This window comes from Ammospiza nelsoni, chromosome 4, assembly GCF_027579445.1.
Source record: "Ammospiza nelsoni isolate bAmmNel1 chromosome 4, bAmmNel1.pri, whole genome shotgun sequence".
NCBI lineage: Eukaryota > Metazoa > Chordata > Aves > Passeriformes > Passerellidae > Ammospiza > Ammospiza nelsoni.
Genome location: NC_080636.1, coordinates 21,041,082 through 21,068,989, shown reverse-complemented (window position 1 = coordinate 21,068,989; position 27,908 = coordinate 21,041,082). Strand labels below are relative to the sequence as shown.

Genomic DNA, 27,908 nt, shown 5'->3' with positions numbered 1-27,908 from the left:
AAAAACTGCTGCTACTATGCTATGCAAATATTGCTCTTCCAGTAGCAAATTCCTCTGAGAACCTGCCCTAAACACTTCGCTTTAGACATAAACCGTGAATTAATCCAGTTCGAATTTGAGATATATCACAAAAGAAAAAAAATAATCCCTGTTGTGCACAAGTATGCCTTGTGCCGAGTGCGGTTCCCGTGACTCAGCAGGGCAGGGGGAAAAAGCCGTGTCAGGAACACGGCGATGAGGCAGCTGTTCCATCGGCTGCTGCTGCTGCTGCCGCCGCCGTGCCCCGGCAGGAACGAACGAGCGCTGCCGGTGTCACCCCGTGCTCGCTGCACTGTGAGGGGCAGTGGTAATCACATAACGGTGGGAGGAGGTGATCGATGATCGATCCTCCAGCGAGGGGTCAGCCCCGGACCGGGCAGAGGGAGCCGAGCGCCAGGAGCGCAACGCTCCGGCCCAGCGGGTTCGGGAGCGCGGGGCTCCCTCGGCCCAGCGGGTTCGGGAGCGCGGGGCTCCCTCGGCCCGGCGGGTTCGGGAGTGAGCGGGGCTCCGGCCCGGCGGGTTGGGGAGCGCCCGGCTCCGGCCCAGGGGCTCCGGCCCGGCGGGTTCGGGAGCGCCCGGCTCCGGCCCAGGGGCTCCAACCCGGGGCCCCGGCTCGGCGGGTTTGGAGCGAGCGGCAGCGCTGCCTTCCCCAAGCGGCTTCCAGCTCGTCGCTCTTCCCGAAGAAGATCGTGTGGGCCCTTTTCCAGCCACCTCAGAGGACTGCAGTGCAAGTTGCTGGCAATTCGCTGCCAGAAGCCCGGCCTCGCTGCTCACAGCCTGCTACTGGCTTGGCAGCCGGCTGCATGCACCTCCAGCTGTGCGCATCCCCTCAGTGTGTGTCCCTGACTCCCTGCCAGGGCTGGCAATGGACGCGGGAAGGCCGCAGCAGTCCCTTGTCACCGCTGCCCTCAGGCCACAGCCGCGCTCCAGGTGAGCTCCTGGGAACACCTCGCACCATGGGATCAGCTCCTGCTGCTCTGCACTTTAAGCACCCACAGGTTTTCAAAATAAAAAGCGTTAAAATCTAAAGATATCTGCCAAATGGAGAAAGTCAGAAAAGCTCCTGCCTATCTTGCATTTCTGCTTGGGGACCCAAGACTACCCCCAGCTGCAGCCCTTTCGCCTGAAAAGGTTCATTCAGCTCTTGAGCCCCTCAGAGGAAAATTTAAAGATTTAAAAAAAAATATTTCAGATAAAATATTTAGGGCACTGGAGATTTTCATGTCAGTTCATAAAAGATTTAAATACTAAAATGTAAATGGTGTTTTGGGTATTGCTGCAAAGCAGCCTCAGGAATGGAAATTCAAGAAAATTGTTGCAACCTATAAAGTTCAGACAGTACTCTTAAAAGTATTCCTACAAGCCTGTCCCACCTGAGAGCTGCCAAAAACATAAATGAAATCAAATTCACCAGCACCCTAATGCTGTGATAGAAAACAAGCATAGAGCATATCCACTTCAGTGGCTGCTGATGGAAGCTGAGACCATAAAAGAGGGAGATGCCAGTTCTGGGATGGGCTGACAGCAACATCACCCATCCCACACCATCCATGTCCTGACACTGGAAGCATATACATCTTCTGAGCAAACTACACTTTATTCCCAATGCCATGCTCAAACTCTTTCAGGGGAATTAAATTTCCCTGAGAGTTACTGATGGCGCCCGTGAAGTCCTCTGTGGTCTGTGTTTGCAAATCTTTGCCCCAAAAGGATGACCTCTGCCTTTGTGCAGATGGTCCACACAAATTCTTCAGCTACCACAACACTGGGCAGCATCTCCAAGACAAAGACAGGATTGGGAACCTAAGCATCAACTCTCAGCTCTTGTAAGAGTCAGGAGGATGACCCATCTCAATGTAGAAAGGTTTATTGCAATATGCATGTCTAACATTGTCCCTTTTAACACAGAGGTTTGCAGTATTTGTGGTCCTGTGATCCTGATGCCTTCAGAGGCTACCTAGAACACAGGCTAGATGGTGTTAAAGGAATAAAATAGGTATTTATTAAAAGGCCTTCAAAGGATACACCTTGGGCAGTACAAGAGCTGGGCCATGGCTCCATCCAATATGGGCCCTGGGTCATGAGTTTTCACACTTTTATAAGTTTTGGTCCATTTACCAAATTGGGATTCATTGTCCAATTTCAGCTTCAGGTTATGAAGTGCCACCCTCCCAGATTGCTCTCCTCAATTCACTGTTGTTTATACTCTTTGGGCCTGAAGCTGCAATGGTGTCCTTGGTTCTCAAGGTGTCCTCCTTGGAAAAGGATTGTTTTGTCTAACTAAACTGTGATGAGAACTTGCTTACACTTTATATGAAGTTCAGAGTTATATATTAATGCAGTACAGAATCTGGAAAATATGAAAGCTAAAGCTTAAGGCATCAATCCCTCTTGATTAAAGGATCAAGTGTTGTTCCCTGGTCACCCCATGGACAGCCAGGAGGGATCATCCACCCCTCTCACCTCCAAGTGTGCCCCTCCAGCCAGGACCCAACATCTCCCCTTGCTGCCTTCACCATAAGCCTGCACTGCAATTGCTATTATGTTCCTCATTGACTCCTGGCTTCTCCCAGCTGTTTTCCCCTCACATTGGCTCTCTGCTGTTTATCACACACTACTCTGCTCCAGTCACCCTCCACCACCAGGGTTCAGTTTATATTCCAGCCTTAGCATGCCACTCTGATCCAGGTATTATCTTCCATTGTTCTGGCTAAAACTAAACCAAGGATTGTGTCCTTGCTTCCTCTCATGGCTGCAATGCTGCCAGCAAACCCATCAGCCCACAGCCCATTCCCAGCTGGCACAGGAGCATTCTGGCCAGCCTGAGGAAGCTCATCTGCCTCCTTTCATAAGTTCTCCTGAACTAATGCACACCCACAAACCACATTTGGATGCAAACTTCTCCAGATTCAAGACCAGCTGTCCAGTACCGCCAGTGGTTTTAAAATCCTGCCTGGTGCTTTTCATTCAAGGTGGCATTCAGTGTTGTAGCCTGGAGGATATGCCCCAAGTGCAGGTCTGTGCAGGGAAAACAGCATAATTTGCTTGGCTATAAATGCCCAGTGAAATGGGGTTATTCACAGAATCATAGACTATCTCAATTGGGAAAGGACCCATCAGGATCTTCAACTCCCTGCTACTCAAAGGACTACAAAAAACTGAACCATACTACCAAGAGCATCATTTAGACACTCCTTGAACTTCGCCAAGCTTAGTGCCATGGCCACCTTCTTAGAGCCTATTCAGTGACTGACCACCCTCCCCGTGAAGAATCCCTTTCTAATGTCCAATCTGAACTTCCCCTGATGCAGATGTGGATGCAAGCAAAGCTAAGACTACACCAAAAGGAGTGACAGTGTACCTGCCATCATCCATTTCTCAGCTGAGTCAATTATGCAATCAAAAGGATTAATTTAAATTATGGATTAACTGGCCTCAGTTTGCCTGTGGCAAATTAGCAAGCACTCAAATTACTTCTTTTTGGCAGAAAAACTGCCTTCAGTAAGTCAGCGAAGATTTTTCTGAAGAGTAACAAAACTGAAGAGCTTCGGACCAGATTTTCAGTACTGGAGAGCTGAACCTGTTTCCAGCTGAGCTTCATAAGGGACCAGCTTAAATAAGAAACCTAGGTGGGATACTTGAGGGGGAAGTGCAGACCTGAAGTGTATGGAACCTAAAACCACCCAGATGCAGGAGACACGCAGCGTGAAGATGCAAGTACAGACAAGCTGTCTGAAGGGAGTCTGTGGCAGATGTGAATGTCACCAGGGAATTCTATTTTTGTTTCATCCCTGAATATTCAATTGACAGATTTCTGCACAGCCAGAAGGATCCCCATCTTCTTAGCAAGTCTTCAATTGCTCAGAAGGTTGGCATTCTTCTGTTATAAAATGCAGCTTTAATGACTGTAGGACAAGGGACCTAAACAAAGAAACAAGGAAACACCATCTGATTGCAGAGAAACAAGACTAAACAATTTACAGAAAATCAAACCAGTTCACAGCACAGTGTCTCATTCTCTTTTAGTGGCCAGTGTTTTCCATTCTCTGTGCAAACAGGAGGACACAGTGTGTTTCCCAGGGGAGCCACTCTCGTGCAACTGCTATTAGAGGCAATTGCCAACTCCAAAAGACTTAAAAAGTCAGCCCTCTTCTCCCCACCCCATTGTAAAAACTACTTGGACTGGCTTTAGCTCCTCTTTTGCTGTGGTTTTAAAAGAGCTCAACAGCCTGATCCACAAACCTTGCCAAGCAAGGGCTGAAAAAATACAACTGCCTCTTGTCAGCATCTCACCAGCTGTACAGATGAAAATATTCCCCATGCTGACTTTAATGCCCAGTAGCAACATGCCAGGGGCTGAAGCCACTCAAGCAGACCAAAAATGCATCACAGGCAGCAGTCTAAAACATTCAGGGCTTGTGTCATGGTTTTCTCCATTTGCTGCTTCTTTCCTCTCTGCACACTGCACTTCATGATAACTGGACAGGCAGATTATATTAAAGCTCATGCCTACTCTGTCAAATGATTTCTCATCAAGTCTCAGCAGGAACTAATTGAAGATTAACCTAATCATTCCTTGAGGCCTCTTCTGGAGTGTTTTATCACTTTTTGCGAATCCATTAAGGAGAACTTAAGTGAAGTGCTGATCTGGCAGGACCACTGAGCACACAAGCTGGAGTGACTGGACAACCCAACAAACATGTGAGAAACGAGAGCTTCAGACATGCTCTATAAATGAGGCAAGACCAACCTTTATCCATTTCTTTGGCTGTAAAAACCAGCCTAGCAAAACGGCAATAAGTGTTTTCTAAAATAACATCCTGCCTTCCTGTAAACAAAGGAGCAAGGCTGACAAGAGCTGCTTGATGTTACACGAAATATTCCTGCAGAATTCTCTGATCTTCTCTGCCTGAAATCTGGAGAATACCACAAGCAGCCACCAATTACCAGCCACTGTAGCTTGTGTTGATCCCTGCTTTAACTTGCTTCCACAATAGCCAAATTCTTCCATCGACAGATCTGTAGCTTCATCCCTGACCTCTGATCCAGCCAGCGCCTCTCTGGGTATTGTACACAGCTATCAGATAACAACAATTGACATCCAGCCCTCCTCCAGCCTCAGGGTAAAAGCCATAACCACTGGGACATGGCAGACCCCCAGATGAAAAAATTAATGTACTTTTTCTGCAGTGCCTTGCAGGGTTAAAGGAGTCATTTATCCAGACATGAAAGCTGAAAGAAAGGTCCAAAAAGCTTTTTTTTTGTTTTGAAGCAAAAGAAAACACCCCTTGGAATGGCAGAACCAGACACTTCACTCAGTAATAAGATTCATAGTCCCAAAAGCAGGATCAGACTTAGACTTACTAGTGTTTGGTTTGAAAAAAAATACACATTTTGAAGCCTCTTCTACATTAAAAGCAGAAGAAAACCCTGAATATTGGTCACCAGAACTATCAGGATTATTTTGAGAGTATTGTATACATCTCATTACTGTAAATGTTTTAGAAACATTTCTGTGCTATATTCTACTCTGCCTCCCATGTTGTTTTTATCATACAAGCAAGAACTCCTTAAGGCAGGCATCTCATACAAGTTCCATCTAAGCCTTTAAAATACTACAGGCGGTGTGAGTTTCTGGAATCAGCCAAAGTTTCTGGAATCATTCTCATTTTAAAGATAATTTAGATGCCTCTCAATACTTTCAAAGTGCTACAATGCGAGAAAGCAAGATCAGCTTTGGTTTAGATTATTAACATAATACGATTGCAGTGCACTCAGAAATGGTAAAAAAATCAACTCTCTTTCATTCCCAATTGCTCAATTCAATATGCAACCACAGTAAAACTGTAAGCAAATCTTGTGAATAAGGTTTTCATTTGAACTTGACAGAGAGCCAACATCTGTGTTGCTATTTATTTACACACATATATATATAAATACATGCAGTTTTCATACTTATATATATACACACACATGCACATTATTTAACCTGGTTGCTTTCTAACAGTAGCTATTCCTATGCAAGTCTTGGAACAGGAGAAGAAAGAACAGCTGAAGCAAGACCAGGCCATGGCCTCACCACAGAGCCCAGGGAAAGGTCTCTACAGGCACGTTAAACCTCACAAAGTGGAAAAACATTGTATTTTCCCTCCAAAAACTCAGAAAAGCATTGTATGTCCTTACAGACTGCACCATCTCAGGCCAAAACCAAGACTACTAAAAATCAAAACCATGCTTGTATGCCACAAGTCATTTTTCTGTGTCCTGCAGCGTTACATAAGCATCACCTAAAAAAGAAATTACTTTGCCTGTCTTTAAAGCAATATTCTCATCAGGGAATTCTGCAGGTAAAAGCTTGGGGAAATAATAAGTCCAATATGGACCTGCAAGAAGGCCTGTCCTTCATGAGGCACAAAAAAATGCTGGACTCATAAACCATTAAGAAAAAGGTCAACACATTTCAAAATACACCCCTTCATCCTACTGGCTAAAATCTCTGAAATGGTCCATCCACAGAGCACCCCCAGAGCCAGTGCATCAGAAGGAATCAAATGGTTCAAGGACAAAGCCTTGCCAGTTAAACCCTGGGAAAACTCAGGTCAGTGATCACAGAGAGCAGGTGTCACATCAGGGGCTGCTCTGCCCAGGAGGTACCAACCTCCTGTGTGAAGTGACTCCCCACAAGGGACTGAAACAGTGACCATCTTGACCTCCTCTGGATGAAGAGAAGACAGCACAGCACCTTCTACACACTCACAAGTTGCAGCCCTGAACCACTTGGCTCCATTCCCTTCCCCAGCTTTTCAGAGCAGCACAGGCTCAAGCCCCAAACCTGCCCTTTTGTAACTGTAAGAATTTTATGGTGTGGAAGTAAAGCTTCAGTATCTGCTGTCCTAGGAACAGAAGATCCTCCATGAGCCTTAAAGTCATCACAGGACTCCTCACAGCAGATCACAGACCCAGAGCAGAGCTTCACATCTGGGGGGAGAGAGTTTGGCAGGACAAGGCTCTGTGTGGGGAAGGGACTGAGGGGACACTTCCTACCAGCCCAGAGAGTCACCCACACTCCGCCAGGGCTATCTAAAGGTGTAGAGAGGTAGGTTTGGTTTAGTTTTCAAACTCTAGACTTTCAAACTGCACCAACAAATGCCTTCCCCATTCCCATCATAAGTGACCTGAATCAGCCCATAAGCCTCCAAACCTGTGTCCTGAAAGCTGCTCACTTGAAGCCTAAAGAATATGACAGACACTCTCACCGGCACATCTCACCACTGCCAACCAAAGATGTCTCTTTAAAAGTCATTCTCACCCAGGGCACCAGCGGGTTTAATTCTTCCCAACTTTTCTCATCTGCCCAACTCCTCCATTAGCAAGTTAACACTCAATGCTCAGCTTGCTGATCTTTAGAGGATCACAAATCTTTCTTTTACATATGGTGGGTCCTCAAGGTTCTGTAGTTGCTATTTTACACAAGGAGAAGGCAGAGACAAGCAAAGGGGAAAAAATTTCTAAAGCTTCTAAATGACTGTGAAACTGAAGTAATTTTCAAAAGAGAATTGGACTCTCCAGAGCTGAAGTTAACCTTGCATGTCCTTGAGTCACATCTCACAATGAAACACCCTTAGTTCACTTCAGGCAAGGTCCTCAAAGCCACACAGGGACCTGAAGGGTATCACAACAGGAAATTCCAAATCTAAAATGCAGAGCTAAATGAGCCATGACTTCTCCCTTCCTCCAACCCAACAAAATCAACTTTTTCACCAAAAGAAGGTTTTTGGGTACCTCAAGTTTCCTTTCCTCCATGCCGAGATCCAGACATTGTGGCTAAGCTGAACCTCTTAGCACTGATGCCCGTGAAGCCCCCTCGTGTCTGGGAAGTCCTGGGCACAGCCAGCTCTCCTCAGCTGGCTCTGGGGTCCGTGTGAGGGAGCAGCCACTCGAGTTCCATTTAAAGATGTGGCTGGGGCAAGAGGGTGTGCCTGGGGTGGCACCAAACAGCACCCGCTGCCAGGGCAAGGTGGTTGCAACCTCTCCCTGTGGATAGAGGCACTGGGCTTGGACTCTGCCTCTAGGGCTGGTTTTGATTTTTATCCAGAGATGTTTTAATGCAAATTATATAGTAAGCAGCCTTGGGAATGCTGCCAGATACCTGCTCCTCACCTCCCTCAGGTAGGCAACAGTCAGGCCCCCACTTGCTTCTCCTCTCTGGGTCTGCGAATCCTTCTCTGCACCATGGCACAACTTCAATAGGAAGGACTGAGAGGTTGCCTACAGCCTGGGAAGGGACAGGTGGATTTGAATATCCCTTGGGAGAAGGAGGACCCAAACCCAAGTTCGACCACTTTTGAGATGAATATTAAAACCATTAAGTTATTATATGAAAACCACCACACCAATCATTTGTATCTTAAGCAGCAAGTGCAGGGCTGTGAGCTCAGACCTGAGCAGCAGGGGCAGGTTTGACTCACCTGGCCGGGTTTGGAGCTCACAGAGTGTGGGAGCTGCTCATGGGACACAGCGTGAGAGCTGGCGTGGGGACACAGGTGGGAAAAAGGGATACATGGGGATACAGGTGGGAAAAGGGGATACATGGTGATACAGGTGGGGAAAAGGGTCTCCAGGAGCCTCAGCAGACGCCAAGGATCTGGAGGGAACCAGATCCTGCAAACATCATCTGCTCCCACCATTTGAAGTCCTCACCTCACTTTAGGGTTAAAATGTCAAACTAAAATCTCTCTTATCTCCACCAAAGTGCTTTTACCTTGAAATTTTTAGCATTTGTTTAAGCTGAGGTAAAAAAGAGTCTGGGCTCCTTGACTGCTAAGCAGATCGTCAAACCCTCTGGATTACAATAGGCTATAGAAAGTTTTCTAAGTTTTCCCAATTACTGAGTGCCTGATTAGCTTCTTGCACCTTCTTCATCCTCAAACTAAAAGACCTTAGCTGCAAAAGTTTAACTAAAGGCATTTCTTAAAGGAATTTTGAGAGTAGCTGTTAAAAACACATTGTTAGCCAATGTGTTTTTATCACAACCCAACACAATAAAGTATCAGCTAGCTCTACATTTTATTGTTAGGAAAAAGGCTTTAATTAAAGAGCAAGTCTACACGTGTGGTTTTAAATAGTGTGAGCCTGATTTTCTTCAAATTTGTTGTTTCTTCCAATTCTTTAGATACACATTTGAAAGAAGAGAAGGGCAGGCAGCACTATTTGGAAGTTGCAAATAAGTACTTTTAGAAAATAAATATATTTTAATCTCACAGAAACAGACTAACCCTAAAAATAGGAGGTATGAAGTAGAAAAGTGGTACTTTTTGACAAAACAGAGGAGGTGTCCCTCAAAATAAGGATAGATGAATAGGCTGATTGGAAATGGAATTATTTACAATTAATTTTAGATATTTAGCAAGATAGTTTTGTAGGTAGATGTGTACAAGATCTCCAGAATTTGTTTCAGGCCCACTCAGAAATAAAATCTGACACAAGACTTTGATTTAGATTTCAGACTCATCTCGGTGACACAGTCATTAGTTTATCCAGCAGCATTAAAAGTGAACAGCAAGTGCCCTAAACTTCCTCCCACACACTAAGAAAGTGAGAGGTAAAGATCTCTGTCATTCCACGCTGATGATTTTTAGACAGAATTTCCCACTCACCTTAGCAAGGTGATAATTAAAAAATCTGTGCCAAGGAACACAACCTCCTCACTGGCCCCCCGCAGCTCTGAGCACTCCTGCTGCTGGAATTTCATATCCTGTACCTAGAGCATCACAAAGTGCTGGGGACACTTGTGTTAGCAAAAAGTACATGGTTGTACAGAGATTTTCTTTGGAAGTCCTTTTTTTTGAATTTTCATTCTAAGGAAAAAGAAGAGGGAATCCTGCATTTTGCTAAGTCTGAACGCAAGGACACAGACACAGCTTATGATCCATCCAGCCAAGCACCTGATGGCTACAGAAGAAATTCCACACTGCTGTGTCTCTAGTGGCTTGATACAGTTATTTTTTCAGCATTTGCAGTGGTGTGGGAGCCTTACAAAGTTTAATATTGCTTTTGTCTTTTGGAGAGGAATGCCAGCCAATCCTCCTTGCACTATCACACTATTTAATCAAACACCCAAAAATTAATTACACCACATGCCAATACAGAGTACAGTTTTACTGGCCCTAAATTAAGGCTGGGTTGTGCTTTTGTAACTAATACTCTCTCTAAATATGCTCAACTTGAATGAGCTGTACCCTCTGTCTGTTGGGAAGGATTTCCCATGTGCACTTCACAGGATGGATCCACAACCCACAGGGGATATCTGAGCTCAGACTTTTATTTTCCCCCACGGAACATCAAGGTGCAGATCAGAGCTTGCCTGATATCCACAGCAGTTGCTGTATTATCTGTCAGTGTGTGTTCTGCACCACAAAGAAAAGGAATCCAGGCTGCAGAAAACCCTGCTGCACACACTATCACCTTCCTCTGAATCCCACTGTGAGGAAAGCCTCTGTGCCCACTGAGCCACTCTCCCAGCATGGGCTGCCACCCAAACCCAAGGCTGGCACCACCACCACCACTTATTTAGAGGTAAGCAAGCTCCCATTGCCCTGCATCCCTCCTCTTTCACATCTCAGTTGAGAATTTTCCTGCTTGGCACTGGAGCTCAGCACTGATTTAACTCCCCATGATTTGGCAGTGTTTGTTTTCTCAGACTGACCACCATCATTCTCCCAAAACATGGAAGGCAGCAAAGATCATGTGAATATCCAAAGCTCCCACACAGCACTGCGGAGGTGTCTTACAGCCCTCAGCAGCCTGTCCTTCCTCAGCAGCCTGTCCTTGATGCCAGCCTACAACACCTCCCAGCCCTTCAGCCCCGCTCCTGGGCAGATGTTCCAGTGAGAAGGACATTCACTGCAGAACTTCGTCAATGACACAGTTGCTTCTGTGGTTGCAAAACACAGCCTGAATCTGAAAAAATACCCCCTCTAGTTCACACTTCTGTCTAGGTCAGTCACCAAGGATGCTCCACATAAGCTAGAGATTGGGTGTTGGTGCAGCACTCAGTAGCCCTAAGAAGCAGAAACTCCCAAAGAATGCTAAAAAGACAGCTTCTACTCAGATTCAAGCTATGTCCCTAGACAGAAAGGGTGGTTCGTCAGGAGACTGGTCTGGCCCCTGAAACAAATGCATCAAATTCTAAATATTACTTGATTTGATCCAGATTGATGCCTTTAATTGGGCCTGGCACTAATCAAGATACACCTGCATGCTTAAAACAAGAAGCAGCACCAGGATTGCAAATCCATTTTCCATAGACCAGGGCAGCAGCTCACCTTTTCTCTTCTGACACAGCCAGAGAGTGCCCAGAGCCCTCCCAGTAGTTCCCCAGACCCTCAGAACAGTCTCTAGGATGTATTGTAATAGTATAGATCTAAAATGGTTATGTGGATCACTAGAGGCATCTTCCACTCATTTGTGATGCATTTCAAGAATTTTGCAAGCAAGAAAGCAATATGCCTCAAGAAATGAAAATGAAGGAATTTTTTTTCGTATGTGGATTATATAAATAATTTTGGCCCACTTAAAACAGACATCCTCAATTAAAATTGTATCAGGCTACAATGAGGTAGTGCTCTTCTTGTGACTGATTCATTATTGCACAGACTTGATTTTTAGGATGGGGGGGAAAGGGGGTTCACTGGTATGGAATTGTTTCTCAGATAAAGTAAGGAAAACTGATATAACAAAAGAGAAGAATTCCTTTAACTATGGCTATACGGGGGATTTTGTCAGCCTAACTATTCTGCAACAGAAACAACCATGAACTCTTCTCTCCCAATGATTATCTCAACCATCTCTCTGTATGAGCAAAAAATTCCTCTGTATCTTCTTTCCTTTAATGAGGGCTATGGGAAACAGCAGAGACATCAGACATTTTACATGCTTACCTCTCCCCATATGTCCCACAGATGCCAAAACTCAAAAATTTCCTTTCCTTGATGTCAAAATAAATATGAAAAAGGATTTTCACAAACATAAAAGAGATAAGGAAGGGAAAATTGGGCAGCTTTTCAGTGGATATGATAGATAATTCAGATGCAACCAAAGAAAAAAATTGTTTTAGAATCTAGCTCAGTTTTCAGGATGAGTGACACTGCTGAACAAGGGGGGAAGGCACAATAGGTGGTGTAGCAAGACTAGGACAGCTGTCTCCTGACATGTAGGCAGAGCTGAACAAGCTTTATGCATTCAGGGACCAGACAGTTCTCTGGCAGCATTTGAGAAACACATGAAAAAGCTGAGTGCCATGGTGCCAGCAGGAGGAGAGTCTGGACACAGTGATCACAGGGGTCCTTTCCAACCTGTGTTTAAATCTCCTGGCAGAGAAACCCTTCTGTGCCTATGGCCATTCTTGCAGCTTTCATATGTCTTATTTCTACTTCTCCTCTATTCCAGACACAGTTATCACACTGTGCAACACCTGGGTACATTGTGGATTTACACACAAACCTTTTTTGGTTTTATTTTAGGTCTATTTAAAGTCTTTAACATCCCATTTACCTCCTGATCACTCCTAAGGATTGAGCTGATACCTTCCAAGGGCTACTCACAATAACAACAAGATATTTTCCTGAGTGGTGACATCTCTGTGGATGCCTGTATATGCTTCTGTTCCCTTTCTGCATTACTTTGCAGATGTCTGGATTAGGTGAGAAAATGGAGAATATTCACAGCCAGTTTTAATTTTAACCTACCTTGTAAATTTCTTACTGGTGAGTTTGTCAGTACTCCTTTTTCCCTAGAGATTTAGTGGGTAATTTAACAATAGCGAAACCAACAGAGATTCATCACCACCTGGTGATGTCCTGCAATTTGAAAAAGGATGACTCAGTCCTCACCCTCTGTTTTGCCTTTGCCTAATTAGAACCATGACCAGTTCAAAACTACAGGAACACATTCCTTTTTATATCTTGACTGTTTAGGGGGGTTGATGACTATTGCTAAGGGACCTTGGAAGTCTAGCTATGCCTTATGAGCTGAATCATCTCTGCACAGGGCCTGCTGGGCTTCAAAACACATAGATATGTGACAGCTTCCTTCTACAAAATTCATTTTTACATTGACTCAATATGTCATATTTACAGGTCTTCATTTTATTTTCCATAAATAAAATAAAAATCAACCAGTGCAGGCTCTATTTACCAGTGTAGCCAGCCCTTTAAACATCAGTTGCATTTGCCACCTTCACTTGCCACATCAGTTATTTAGTTCATATCAAAGGAAACCATTAATTTAAAAACTCCACATTTGGGACTCTTGGGTGGCTACCATGGCTACCACCTATTTTTATCAAAAGTATTACGCATTTATCCAATTGTTCTAAACCTGTTCTGCTGACACTTCAGTTTAAAACATACTTTTAAATGCTTCCAGATACCAAAATTTTCCAGAAAGGAGAGTTCCCTGAGATGATTTGTAATGAACAGCAAAGCAAAGATTTATTTAGCCTTGCTGTAACAGCCCTGTGTACTTTGAGTGTTCTTATTACCCTGCAATTGCCTATCAAGCCTGCTGATGGACAGACTCCCTACCCTTCATGTCTTTGAAGGGGTTTTCTCATTGCTTCTATGAGTTTTGCAAGTTGCTCCTCAAAATTGATTTTACCTGCCTTGTTTAACTTGCCTTATTTAACTTGCCTTATTTAATTTGCTTGTATGGTCTTTTCTATTTTCTCTGCTCAAACATAACCTCCACTTTCTGAAAGATGTCTTTGCACTCCTAACATCATTCTGCTCTTCTACTGAACACCACCAGCTTTTCAGAGTCCTCCTCAATCCTTTTGATGGAAGAGGACACATGCTTTTTCAAGCTCATATTATAAAGTTTTCTCACCAGCTGCCCATTCTCTGCAAGTATCTTACCCTTTTAGTTGCTCCTTTGAACAGCAAAATTCATATAATCATTCATACATTTACCCATTCCACCTCTTAAAAATTGCATTGTTGGCACAGGGACAAGAGAACTGAGTTTGTCATGCTCATTGCTCTGGGTTAAAATCAACATTGTCCTTTCCCCCTTACAGTAAATCACAGAATCATAGAACAATTGTATGTTGTTTCACACCCCAGCATTGCTTTCCCTGCTGTCTCTCACATCAAGGTCTCTCTCCTTTTCTGATCCTCAGTTCAGTTTGGTATTTCTCCATTCACCTTGGCAGAGAAAGGCCCTTTCTTCCCTTGGACTTCACTGATTTCTCTGGATAAGAAGCGTCTCAAACAGACACCAGTCTCTCCTCCAAATTAAATTGCCCCTCTTGCCAAGGCAAGGGCAGCCCGTATTTCCAAAATGGAGTCCTCGCATTTCCTCAGCAGCATTTTAATAGAGAATTTCCCAGAGAGTTTCATGACCATGTTTCAGTCATCACTGCAATGACATCAATTACAAACACAGTCAACATCAGCATCAACACTGCCCCTCCACACCTCCCCAGGACAAGAGGGGAAAATGGCTATTCCTCCAGCCATTTTTTCCTTTGTTTCCCACCAGAGAACTGAAGTTCCCTGGAAGGGCAGTTTCTTCACACCTCCAGGATAGTTTGGATGACAAGCCTAAGAAGATTAGCTTTTGCAATTCTTCCTAAAAACCACTGTAAGGAGGATCACTGACACGGATGACTGATTTTCATCCAGGAGATTCCAGCACTGTTCCACTATCTCATGCATTTCTTAGGATTTCATTTCCTTCTGGAGCCTCAAGGGAAGTTTCATAATCAGCACACCTGGCATGTGTAGTATAAATAATGAAGGGGATGCCCTCTCTAACAACCTATGCAGAAAGGCTGTTCTGCTGTAAGGAACTGCCTGGATCAGCCTTGTTAGAAGAAAGAAATATTAGGATTATGAGATCCTTTCCATTTCCAGACTCAACCAACCTCATGAACGTTTTCTGAACCAAATGGAGTCAAGGTAGAGGGACCTACTCAATCAGTGTTTTTATGAATTTTTTCAACATTATTCTTTCTATGCTGTCAGCATAAATGGTACGTTGTCACCATTTTTCTATCCCACAATTTAATTCATTGCTTGCCTTAAGAAAAAAGAGCATGACACCAATTTAGCTTATAATCACATCAAGAAAAACATTTTATGTGACAAATCTGGTAATAATCCAGTACTACAAACTGGTTTGCTGACAAAAATATTTAGGGCAGACCATGTAAAAGAGGATAGAGATCACGAGATGCCCTCCACATTTGGCTTTATCTGTTCAGCAGTTTGTGAGGGCAGTATCTGTTACAGCCCAGGCTCTCGTGGTCTCTGGTGGTTTTTCTCACAGAAATTAAGAGCATCAAAGTCCTCACAGAGTGGACATTACTACAAGAAGGAATTACTTTATTATCACAAATGGATAAAATATGCAGGACATACAAATCCATGTCTGACAGCTCACCCTAACATGGTGGTAGCAATCTGCACAATTTTGATCTGAAAGAGCACTTTTGATTGGTTTGGGGTTTTTTCCCCATAAAAGTAAAGCCCTTCAGTAGCTGGATACAGATGGTGCATCTAGAAACTTTCACTTTAATGCTTTATGCCTCTCTCTGCTTTACCAAAATAACCCTTTGTCCTGAATTCTTCTTTCTGCTACTTTTGATCAATCCCTTGTCTTTATCTGTATTTATTACTTACTCTACAGATCCCTCATTGGAAACATTTATTTTCTTTCCCTAAATCCAAAGTCAGGTTTTACTTTAAAGCTTCTAAAAACAGTTTTATCATATCGTGTGCTTCACTTTATGGTGCCATCTGTAACTAAAGTACAGCACAGTAAATGACATATTTGTGATTTGGAATCCAGTTTTACAGATAACAGAGGTTAAGCAGCTCATTTAAATATGCCTTTTTGATACATAACTGAAATAGATTCAAACACTGAGATTTGCTCACCATCATTACTCCCACTTTCCAACACATTAATTGGATATAGGAAGTCAAATCAAGAAATTCAGCTTCTCATCAAGGACTGTGTTTTAGATTCTGATTTTTTTTACAGCTGAAAAAATTATAATGAATCATTTGGCACCAGAATATTACACCTGATATGAACAGTACCAGACATGACATTGTGTAAACACACTCTCACCCTTTCAACTGGCCCACTTACCTCAGGTCCACATAAGCTCTTACATGTTTTTTTCTAAAGCAGATTTGAAAGACCTATGACTAATTAAATCTATTGCTATTAGTGTGAGTTGTCCGTACTTAAATTAAATTTTTTAAGAAGTTATGAACCAGCAGCACATTCATTACCAGAGTTTCTTTCTTTCTAGAAGATAATTGGATGCCATAATTGGACTGATGGGGCACATCCTTACACCTGCATGTTGCTTCAAGGGGACTCTGCTTGCTTGCAAGGGTTCTCCAGACCCTCCAGGCACAGCATGATGAACTATCACAGGATTACAGTCATTCTGCCAAGACAAGGACTCAGCTTACCCTTCTAACTTTGTCTTGGTAACACCTAAACCTTACCCCTCAGTTTTGAAAAAGATAAGGAAAAAGTTACCCAGGTAGAAGGATCCAGGCACCCCATGATAAAATTCAGTATTTGGTTTCAGTGCAGCAGGACGCACGAGATGTGTTAAACCCATTTCAGAAGCCTCAGCAAAAAGTGGGTTTCAGTGTAGGGGGTGGTAACAGGTGGGCTCTGGGCATGTCTGCAGTGAACAGCCCACCAGTAAATCTCCCCAAGCTGAGCAATATTTTCCCCACTTTGAGAAGTACATGTGTGATTAGAAAAGTACTTCCACAGAACAAGCACCTAGGAGCTTCAGGTGCTCTGTGCAACTCAAGACTCCCCTTTCTCCTGTGCCTGCTCCAGTGGGGTCCCCCTGCCCTGCTCCCCTGAGCCCAGTTCCCTGCTCTGCAGGGCACAGCTGTAAGGGGTGCACAGCTCCAGCCCGCTGACACAACTGTGAGTGCTGTGAGTGGGGACTAAGGGGTTAACCCGGCTCGCAGGCATGCATTAAACCGTGCTGAGAGCATTCCACAGAAATACCATCCCAGAAGGAATAGCCAACCTGACAGACTCTGTGTCTGGGCAACACACAAATCCACTGGCTTTTGAGGGCAGCAGCAATAGGGCATTTTGTCGGGTGCTCAGGAACTTTAGAAATCCAGGGCACAGAAAATTAGCCATTGTATGGACAGCTGCAGGGGGGGAAAAAGCCCTGGAAAGCCATTTATGCAGTATTAGCTGTGAAAGATGCACTCTGCTTTAAGCAGACTCATTTCGAGTTCTACCACTTTGTTTAAAAGGCAAAATACTTCCTCATTCCTTTTAAAAGCTGTGGCTCTGTCCCCCCTTCTCCCTGCACACACCTAGAGGAGAGCACAGAACCTGTGGCTGTATCCCAGACCCTGATCCCTATCAGGCTGCCCAAACCAGAGCCTGAGCAGCCTCTCAGGAGTTTGCTGTAAAAGCAATTGGAACTGCAATTAACAGCAGCACATCTTAGCACAGGGAAAGACTTCTAACTAGAAGCTAATTAGGAGGGCAAACACTGAAGCTTGTTAGCTGAGATGCTAATGAGAATTATACTTGAGTGGCAGCAGACTAGCTATTCAGAGTTAATTAGAAACCTCAGCTGATGGTATATTGCTCTTAAGAGCTTTCAAAACAAACAACTGGAAAAACTGTCCTGCAGCTAAGGATCCAGCATGCCACGTTGAGTAATTCATGGGCAGCCAGAAGATTACACTGAGGCATCAGGGCAATTTAACAGCATGTGGAGATGGAGGAGAGGAGGTTTTTAGGAGGTGCTCCCCTGGATTTTCAAAGGATCTGCTCATCCTCATCCGTGGGTGGCAGCCCTGCCCCTGTAGCACACAGTGCTGATGGAACAGCACCCAGCTGCACAGAGGGTGGGCAGGGCAGCTGCCACATGCCCAGGGAATCCTCACCAGCCTTGTGCAGAGTGGGATAAGGACCTGGGCTGGCTCAAGAGCACCTGGCAGCTTTCCTATCCCAGCCCTCAGCTCTCCTCCAGGACAGCTGCTGCTGCGAGCTGCACCAGGTGAAGCTGCAGCTGGGTGCAAGGTGCTCTCACCATGCCTTTGCCTTCCTGGGGCACAGGAGGGGTTTACTCTCCTCCTCTCTTTGTGCAGTGAGGGGGCAAAGAGTAAATCAGGGCACTTAGAGGGGGAGAACCTGTTAAATGTAACGTGGCTGCAATGGGGATGGTGAAGTGTGGCCTTACCTGGGCTGAGTTGCATGGCTGATTCCTGCTCTGAGCACAGCCAGGGAGGCTGAGTAAAGGGGCTGCGTGTTTAAATGTTTCCTCTGAGCCTGATTGGAAGCACAAGAGCCAGTCAGGGGCAGGGGAGAGGCTGCTAAACTCAAAGTAGGTTGCTTGTTTCAGGAAAAGGTTGGATACTGGAGAACCTCCACACTGCGCTCATGAAAACACATGAAAACGTTCAGTCTCACAGAGGAGAGAAATGCTCCAGAATAATTGGGGGATTTTCAGTTTTGCGGAGGCCCTGTTTGCACTAAAACTTGCAGCAATTTAAGCAAAACCTGGTTTTAATTCTATTTATTGAAACCAATTGCAAACCCATTTGGGTACTCTTAAACAGATTCAGCTTTTCCAAAAGCAAAAACACTGCAAATCAGATTTCAATTAAAGCACAGAGGAGCATCCACAAACGGTTTTACACCAGTGTAATTAAGTAGATTTCAAAGTTTAACTTCAGTTTAACTAACTTAACTTAAAAAAACTTTAAAAAGCTTAACTTAAAACAAATGTGACTTTTAATGCAGATGGGACCTGGCAGTCACTGGCTGTTGGAATATGGGAGAGTAGGGATCTTTGCATACTGAAACCTCCCTGTGAGACTGCTGGGAGTGAATAGCTGTAAATACACCCTTCACACAAACCTTTAAGTGTCTGCAGTAGTCAGTGTGAAAGTATAAAAATGAAGAGTCGACACTAACACTGTCAACTATAATCCATACATCCATTTCTTTCATAAAGGAAAAGAAAATCCTGGTGCATGAGCAGTATCCTGAAGAGAAACATTTACTTCACTAGAGCTTTGGGAGCCCTCATTTTCACTCAATGTATTTGAAGCAAGAGTCCTGGATTGTGGTTATTCAGGTTTAACAGGACTTGGAAATGCTGACTGAAGCTAGAGGCAGAATTCCCCTACACCGGAGGGATGCAGCTCTGGGTCTGGCCACGCTGCAGCTGGCTGGAGATCATCCCAGCCCCAGCCAGAGGCTGGGCTCAGCAGGAGCATCCCACAGTGACCAGGACATGATGGGGGGTTTCACAAAACATTTCAAACCTTTCCAAACCCACCAGAGGCTGTGCCTGCCATCCCAGGGCTGGATGCATGGCCTGGGGGTCGCCTTGCACAGCTGCTCTGGGTTTAGTGCAAAGTGTAATAGGCTGCTTGGCAACTCAAACCAGGCTAAATAAAAGCAGCAGAAGAGATTTAAGTAACTCATAATAATGCTTCAGAGAAGATTTACTGGTGGGTAACTAAGGGTAGGGATAGAGGTACCTGTAGGCAGTGCTGACAAACTGCCTGGACACAATCCAGCACGGCACACGATGAAAGGCAGCTGCTGTCCTCTCCACCCCCCATCACCCAGGGCTTCTGGTGGGTTTTCCCTGTGTGAAAGACTGTGAAAGGAGCCTTCCCAGAGCTGCAGCCCAGCTTGGAAGCAAACCAGGGCGAGGCTCTGGGTGTTCCTGGGGTTTGTACTGCTGACAGCAAGCAGGTACAGCTGCAGGGACAGGTGGGCAGAGCTTGGCCACAGCCTTGTTGGCATCTCTCTGCCCTTTGTGACCATCCCAGGGCCTGGAGTGGGAGGCTGGGACACTGCTCTCAGACACAGCTTCATCCACAGGGTGTGTGTCTCCAAGAGTGCTGGACAGCAATTCCAGAGCCTGAGCTGACAGTATAAAGTACTTACCCATAAACTGACCACTAAAAGGTGAGTTTAGCTAAGACTAATCTTTTTCTCAGAATCAGAGCTGAAAACTGAGTTCTCTGGTTACTTTATGCTATCTTGCTAAGCAATCTCCTTGTTCCACTGACTCCCCAAACACAGCAATAATTTTCCCCCATGGATTGAGGAGGATGGCACCGTCTCTTAACATCCTAGCAAGCAAACTGTAACTTTCCCCATTTGTTATGTGTGCTTGTTGCAATCTTCCCTCTGCAGAGATAAATGTACAGATTTAACCCTGAATTTCATCTATTTCCTTTCTCCTGACTGTGAATCCCTTTCAGTATTGCTAACTTCACACTGGCTTGCACACAGCATCCAGCTCCACAAGAGCCCAATCTTCCTTTCAGGCTGATGATCTCCTGCTGCAGCAGCATCAGCTCCCCCTGCCAAGGAGCCCTCTCTGCCAGCCCTCCTCTCCTGGCCCACGCTGTACACCTGCAGCAAAACTACACAATCTGAGGCAGATTTTGCCTCTTTTTCTCCCCCAGAACGGGGCTGCTGCTTGGCTTGCATTGCAGCTCCCTGGGGATCAGTGTTTTAGCTCTGCAGGACATACTACCCCAGGTCTCTCTCTTGTAATGGTTTTAATTTTTCATCATGCTCAGAGCACTGCCTGCTGTCTCTTAAGCTTTCATATGCACTGGGGAATTTCTTTTGCTTGGCAAATATTCATGGGTTTATCAAAGATTATGTCTGGGTTTTCTAATAAAGGGGTTTCTAGTAATGCCTCTGAATTGACTTTTTTTCCCCTAATTCACAGTCTGATTTCTCACAACTGACATAATGCCCCAAAATTGCAACACCGCACCTTTAATCTTAGATCACTCACCAGTCCTTTTTTTCTTCAGGGAAGAAAAGAGAGAGAAAAAAAGGTAGTATCAGGAGCAGAAGTCTCTTCTTTGTTGAAGTCTTTGGCCTCAGGTCAAGAAGGCTTTTCATGGGAAAGCCCTGCCTTCCCTGGAGAACTTGCATAAAACCCCATTCTCTGCTGCTGCCTTCACCCCTGTGCCCTCCAAAGGCAGGGCTGTGTCTGTTTTCCTGTGCTGCTTCCTTCCCTCCACATTTATTTTTTGCTAATCAGGTGCAGCTATTGCATCACGCAGGAGGTGACTGAAGGAACTTTCAGCCTAGAGAAAGTAGTGAATTCATGATGCTGTTTTCACTATTCTATGGATTACTAGTGTCTGTTTTGTCTGGCTATGTGTTGCTAAAACAATTTGGCCACAGTTTAACATAGGCAGGTTCCTACTTTCACATGTGTTAAGCAGTTCTGTATTTTTGGCATGACTGTAATCCCAGCATGCTGAAATTCCCAAACTCCCTGTATGCCACTTATTCTGTCCTTACCACACAACAGTCACACTGTCACTTGATTTTCACTCAGCTTCCTGCAAGTTTCTCTTCTCTCACACAGGCAGAGGCAGTCCCTGGACCCCACCTGTCCCTCTCTGCATCCCTGCCCTCTGTGCTGATGGCAGCAGTGCAGCTTTCCCTGACTATTTCCTATTTCCTTTTTCCTGGCACTGCTGTGCTCTCCACTGATCACTTCTGCTGCTCTGCACTACTACCTGCACAGTCTGATTCTCCAAGCCACCACCTGTGTCCCTTCTCTAACTTTATTCATTTTATTGCATTTTACTTCCTCGATGTCTTTGTGTCTTTCCTTTGCACAAACACAGGAGCACTACTCAAAGCACTTTCCATTATGTCTCTGAGCTCACAAATTTCCTTTGCTTGCATCCCTTCCTTCCCAGAGGTTCCCCATAGGCCCTGCAGGCTGTGGGAGATGGGCAGGAGAATCCATGTGTGATTTTCTGGGCAGAAGGAAGTTTATTGTACCCATGCTCTACCAAACAACTGCATCAGTGCAGTGCTGGGGCAGAACCAGCACACCCTGCTTCTCACTGGGGCTTCTCATCCTGGCCTTGGTTCTGCAAGAAGGGCAGCACTGCAGGGATCACTGGGCTCACATCTGCCCAGTTTATACTGGTGCAAACACCAGCAGCAAGAATCACAGACATTAGTGAGCTAACACCAACTTCAAGTAGTCTCCAACATTTTTGCTCAAGTTTTTATTCTCCTTAATCACTGCTGAGTTAATCTTGAAGATTTGTGAACATCCTGCATAGCTTGGCCATTTAACTGCCACTTTTCCTGATTCATGTAAATACTTGTCAATTTTCCTATCAAAACTCATTAAAGGATTTTTTTTCCCTTCATTTTTCAAAAATAGGATTTTCCCTTAGCTTGGCAAGTCTGTTCCTGTTCCCATCCTAATCCTGCTAGAGAATGTGCATTGCTCATTACCCTCAACAACACATCTACTCTTTTTCTTGTTTTCCTTTTTCTGCATGTCTGGCAGTTCTGCAGCTTTACTCTTGTAAGTTGAATAAAGCTCAGTTTCTGCACCCATTTCTTTTCCTATGAGTCCAGCTGAGGCAGAAAGCCCAGGAGCCTTCACTGTGCCCTCCACTCACAAAGCAATTCTGAATTTCTGGTTGTATGCACAGATAGATACAACAGCTCACATTTGCCACTGGGTGCAAGCACAAAAAGGTACCTGCTCCAGAACAACAACTCAGTTCTATTCCTGTGAGTCTATCCACATGGGAGACAAGGTGATCAGCAGCCAGCATGGATTCACTAAAGGAAAATCAGCCTTGACCACCTGACTGCCTCCTACAAAGGAACAACTGCCTGTGTGGCTGAGGGGAGATTTTTGTCTATCTTGACAAAAAATGGATTTTGTCTGCCTTGACTTCAGCAGGGCTTCATGACATCCTTGTAGGCAAATTCAGGAGTTGTGGGCAGTGTGAGTGGGCAGTGAGGTGCATTGAGAACTGCCTGAATGGCAGATCCCAGAGGATCATGATCAGTGGCACAGGGTCCAGCTGGAGACCTGTCACCAGTGGTGTCCCCCAGGGTGCTATACTGGGCCCTGTGTTGTTTAACTTGTTTATCAATGGCCTGGATGAAGGAACAGATGCCTCCTGTGCAAGTTCCCTGCCAACACAAAGCTGGGAGGAGTGGCCAGTGCCCCAGGGAGCTGTGCAGCCCTTCAGAAGGACCTCAATAGGCTGGAGAGGTGGGCAGGGAGGAACCTGCTGAAGTTCAGCAAGGGCAAATGCAGGGGGCTGCTCCTGGGCAGGAACAAGCCCATGGAGCAGCCCAGGCTGGGGCTGACCTGCTGGGGGCAGCTCTGCAGAGAAGGGCTGGGGGGCCTGGTGGACACAAGGTGTCCATGGGCCAGCAGTGTGTCCTTGTGCCTGAGAGGGCCAATGGGGTCCTGGGGTGGGTTAGGAGCAGCAATGGTGCCAGCAGGTCAGGGGAGGATATCCTGCCCCTCTGCTCAGCCCTGGTGGGACACATCTGGAGTGCTGTGTCCAGTTCTGGCCTCCTCAGGACAAGAGAGACATGGAGATCCTGGAGTGGGTCCAGTGACAAAGATGATGAAGGGACTGGGGAATCTCTCTTGTAAGGAAAGGCTGAGGGAGCTGAGCCTGGTCAGCCTCAAACTGAGAGGGGACCCCTCAATGTCTGCCAGTACCTGCAGGGAGGGTGTCAAGAGGGTGGATCAGGCTCTGCTCAGGGGTGCCAGCAACAGGACAGGAGGTAATGAGCAGAAACTGGTGCACAGGAAGTTCCACCTGGATATGAGGAAGAATTTTACTGTTCTGAGCACTGGAACAGATTGCACAGAGAAGGTGTGGGGTCTCCCTCACTGGAGATATTCCAGAACCATCTGGACACAATCCCATGCCATGTGCTCTGGGATGATCCCGCTTCAGCAGGGTAGGACCAGATGCCCCACTGTGGCCCCTTCCACCCTCACTCATAGTGTGATTCAGTGGGTCTCCTCAACCATGTCCTGAAAAGAAAGTTCTCGCTCTTCAGCACAGCCTCCTGTTGCAGCACTCCCTGTCATAAAAACATCTACCTTTTTCTTGTAAGTTACCAGATACTGCAAAAACCCCATTGAAGTGTGTGCAGGAGTATCCCCCAGAATGAAAGGCTCTGTGTGCATTTAATAATGAAATGCCCATTTGATGTGTAGAACCAGATGAAAGCACAGATAAGAGCAACTGGAAACAGCTTGGATATTCCAGCTTCAGCCTGATAAGACTATGCTTTTACCCTACTATTCTAAATGTCTTTTTTCAAAACAAAAATATTTCATAAGGAATTTTATAATAATGGGGGAGCTTTCATGTCCCATCTGAAAGTGCTCCTTGAAACAGATTTAAAAAGCAAACATCAAGGAAGACATTAGGACTGTACCTCACTCTTTCATCAGTATATATAGTTCCTAATGCACATCAGGTGCCACGGGAACTGCTGCTCAAGGTTAAAGCAAGGTCCCTATGAAAGGGGCAATTACTCTCTAGTGACAGATAAGGAGAAGAAAGTCAAAGCTAAACCGTGCGAGCGGGAAAGGCAGCAGTGCTTAAAGTGAACTGGAAAAGCTACAAAAGCCTTTAGCTCAGGAAGAGGCCACTTCAGCACCTGGCTGTGAATTCAGGTTTTAATCTGTCACCAACAGTCCCTGGCAGGCTGTCCCTCAAAGGCAGCTGGCAGGAGCCCCAGTGTGGAGCAGACCTGCAGGGATGGGGGCTCATGGGGCTGAGGGAGAAAAGCCTGGCCTCAGCATTCTTCTTCAGTACTAAAAGCATAATTAAAGCATGTTTTTGAAAGGAAAATGAAAACCAAAGCTCATGTCCAAGAGCACCAAATTTGGTGGAGGATCCAGGAATCCCTGTTCCACCCATGGGAAGGTCTGGAGCCAGGAAGGCTGACCCTCAGTGGGGGAGAATGAAACTGGAGAACATTTAGACAAGAGAGGCAAACACAGGATGGTGTGGGATGCATCCATGGGGCTGAGGAAGCTGGCTGATGTCACACAGGCTGTGGCCATCAGAGGAGGTTCCTGAGGACTGGAAACAAGCATCACTTCTGTCCCCCAGCAGGAGGATCTGGGAAACCAGTGCCTGTCACCATGATATTTTCTGAAAAATCCCTTTGCCAGGATTTTTCTCCTGAGAAGCTGGAGGCCTCAGAAATGAAATGTAAACAATGATTATCTGCTGCTGTGGAATGCAACAGGTGCATCTGTGATTGGTCTCATGTGGTTGTTTTTAATTAATGGCCAATCACAGTCAGCTGGCTCAGACTCTCTGGTCAGTCACAAGATTTTATCATCATTCCATTCTTTTCTTTGCAAGCCTTCTGATGAAATAATTTCTTCTATTCTTTTAGTATAGTTTTAATATATAATTTTCTTTTAATATAATATATATAATAAAATAATCAATCAGCCTTCAAGATTCTCATCTCTCCCCTCGTGCTGGGACCCCATGAACACCATCACATGTGCCTGATAAGCCTGAATGTTCCAATGAGCACTGGTACATCAAAATTGTGTAACTTAAAAGTAACACCTTTTCAAAGAAGAAACTCTCTGGAATGTGATCAAGAAACCAAATAAGGCAAGAATAATACCTGTGAAAATTCAAATAATCAGATTCTCACTAGAGAAAAATGCAGCAATATGAGGAGATGCAACTGTAACTAGAAAAAGGAGAAAAACTTTTAGTATTTTTGATTTTCAGGAGAAGAAAAAAAAGCATATTTGCTTTCCTCAAGTGGATAAAAGGCACCTGTATAAAAAGAATAAAGACAGTTCTGGCTGACTCTGGAATAGTAATTTACAGGGAAAATTGTAGTTCAAAGAAAAAATTAAGTATTTATTCTTTTCATAATCAAATACAAAGGAACACTCAAGGTCTAAGTCGAAGGAAAAAGAACACTACTAAGAAGCAGTTTCAAGTTCTGCAACCTTCTTTCAACTTATGTTGGAATGCATGAAATAAAAACCTCTCTGAGTCCCTCAGAGAGAGAAAGGAATGCAGGGATTGAATTGGAACCTTTAGAGAAACTGAAATATATTAAAGCACATATTAATAATATAATATAGCTATATAAAATAATAATATATTAAAGTAAGAGTGTAAGTTTTAGTTTTAAGTAGAAATATATCTTAAGTGCCTTAAGACACTGTGTTAGCCAGTAAAAAGCCCTAGAGCCTAGTTTAAAGTTCAGTAGTGATATCTTTCACAAAATTAACTTAGCTCCAGACATAATGAAAACAGCAGAACATTGCTTGCATTTCTAGATAGATCAGAGAGAACTATTTGTGTGAACAGATAGAACTACATGGGTAAATTTTGTGTAAGAACTGACACTACTTTCACACATTAGAATTAAGCTCAGAGGGCTGTAGGAAGAATGTTTTAGAATCATGGTTTTAGCTGATTGGATGATTTATGAATAAAATCTCTCAATATTGGGGTGCAAAAAAGGTGGCAATAACTTCTGCTGCTGCTGGGAACATCAGGACTCTATGCCAAAAGCTTTTAGCACAGACTTTAATACTCTGAACTCTTTGCCTTCAAGACTGATGTATTCATGCAACAAACAACTTCACAACAAATGCTCCTGTCTCTTTGCAGACCCAAGACCCACTCAAAACTCAATAAACTTACTACCACAGCTTACTGAAAATGGGTTTCTTTCCCTTGCTGCTCTATAAACACCTAGAGTGCAAGAGAAAGCTAAACACAACAATGAAAAATGCTCTCACACCTTTAATAACAGGCATCTTCAGGCATAATATGGTGAGGGGGACAAAGCCATTGAAGGTGAGGAATGAGAAGATGCTGTTTCCTACCCTCCCTTGGTCCCTGGGCTGAATTTTGCAATCATATTACATGAAGCCTCCCTTTCCCAGGAGGAACCATGCTGGCTCTGTCCTGCAATGTCCTTAAAAGTATCGTAAATGCTTCTCTGTCCTTGGGTGCACCACAGCTGTTTGTTCTCCAAGGAGACCTCTTCAAGGTCTGCCTGGGCTGTGATATATTCTATATGATATGGCCAGTGATGATGTATCATATATTTGCACAGAGAAAAAGTAATGACCTGCAACAGGCAGCAATGAACCATGCAACTGTGGGTGGTTGGGATTTTTTTTTTTTAAACAAACATGGATACTTTTCCCTGTCCATAACTGGCCCTCAGCGGACAAAAGGTCCTTTACTCACAAAAAGCACACACCAGGCTGCTGCACTAATCCTATCCTTTCTTCCTGCATCACATCCTGGAGCTTTAGAGCAGAAAAGCACAAGGGAATAAACATATGTCAGACAACCCTCATCACTACCCCTTTTTGGGCCCTGTAAAAAGTTAACTTTTAATTATTTTCTTTTGAATGAATGCCCATCTCATGACAGGCTTTGAAAATCTCTTCAAAATATGTAATTTAGAGCTAAATTCTTGTTTATGCTACTCAACTTCTAAAGTTATCCTGTCTACATGAGATTTTATAGCCAATAAAACATGACTGAGTACACATGAAATAATAAATTTGATCTCCTGTACTGATTTTTTTTTTTTTTCATGCAATTAAGCTACAGAGAATAATACAGTTTAATCATTGTTAGTTTGGGACTGGCATTTATATTTCATCCAGAGTTAATGCAGTCAAACTGAGAACAAAAGCAGTGCAGACAAAGGAGAGGCAGACCTCACTAAGTTAATAATTAATAACCACTTTTGATGATATTTAACCCATCAGCAAAAACACAAAAGAACTTTGGGCACTCCAAGTCTCACTGTAACAAACTGAGCACCTCATGCTTTCCCCAGTGCCCATGGGGCAGCAATCTTTTCAAGTGTAACACGATAACTCAACGTGACTTCTTGCAATGCTCCAGCATCACCCCAGACTCATCATTATTTTCACAGGTACAATGTGCACTTTGGGTTTTTATGGATCTAAGAGAAATAGATTTGCTTCATCCTGT

General features: G+C 44.5%; 1 protein-coding gene across 1 annotated transcript in view; it reads right to left on the bottom strand.

Annotated features, from left to right (window-relative positions):
- Window positions 1-7,913, bottom strand: part of MSANTD1 (Myb/SANT DNA binding domain containing 1) — a 35,011-nt gene extending 27,098 nt beyond the window's left edge. Inside the window, exon 1 of the mRNA XM_059470847.1 lies at window positions 7,822-7,913. The gene's annotated coding sequence lies outside the window, so the exon portion shown is untranslated. The remainder of the gene's footprint in view (window positions 1-7,821) is intronic.
- Between the last annotated feature and the right edge of the window lie 19,995 nt (window positions 7,914-27,908).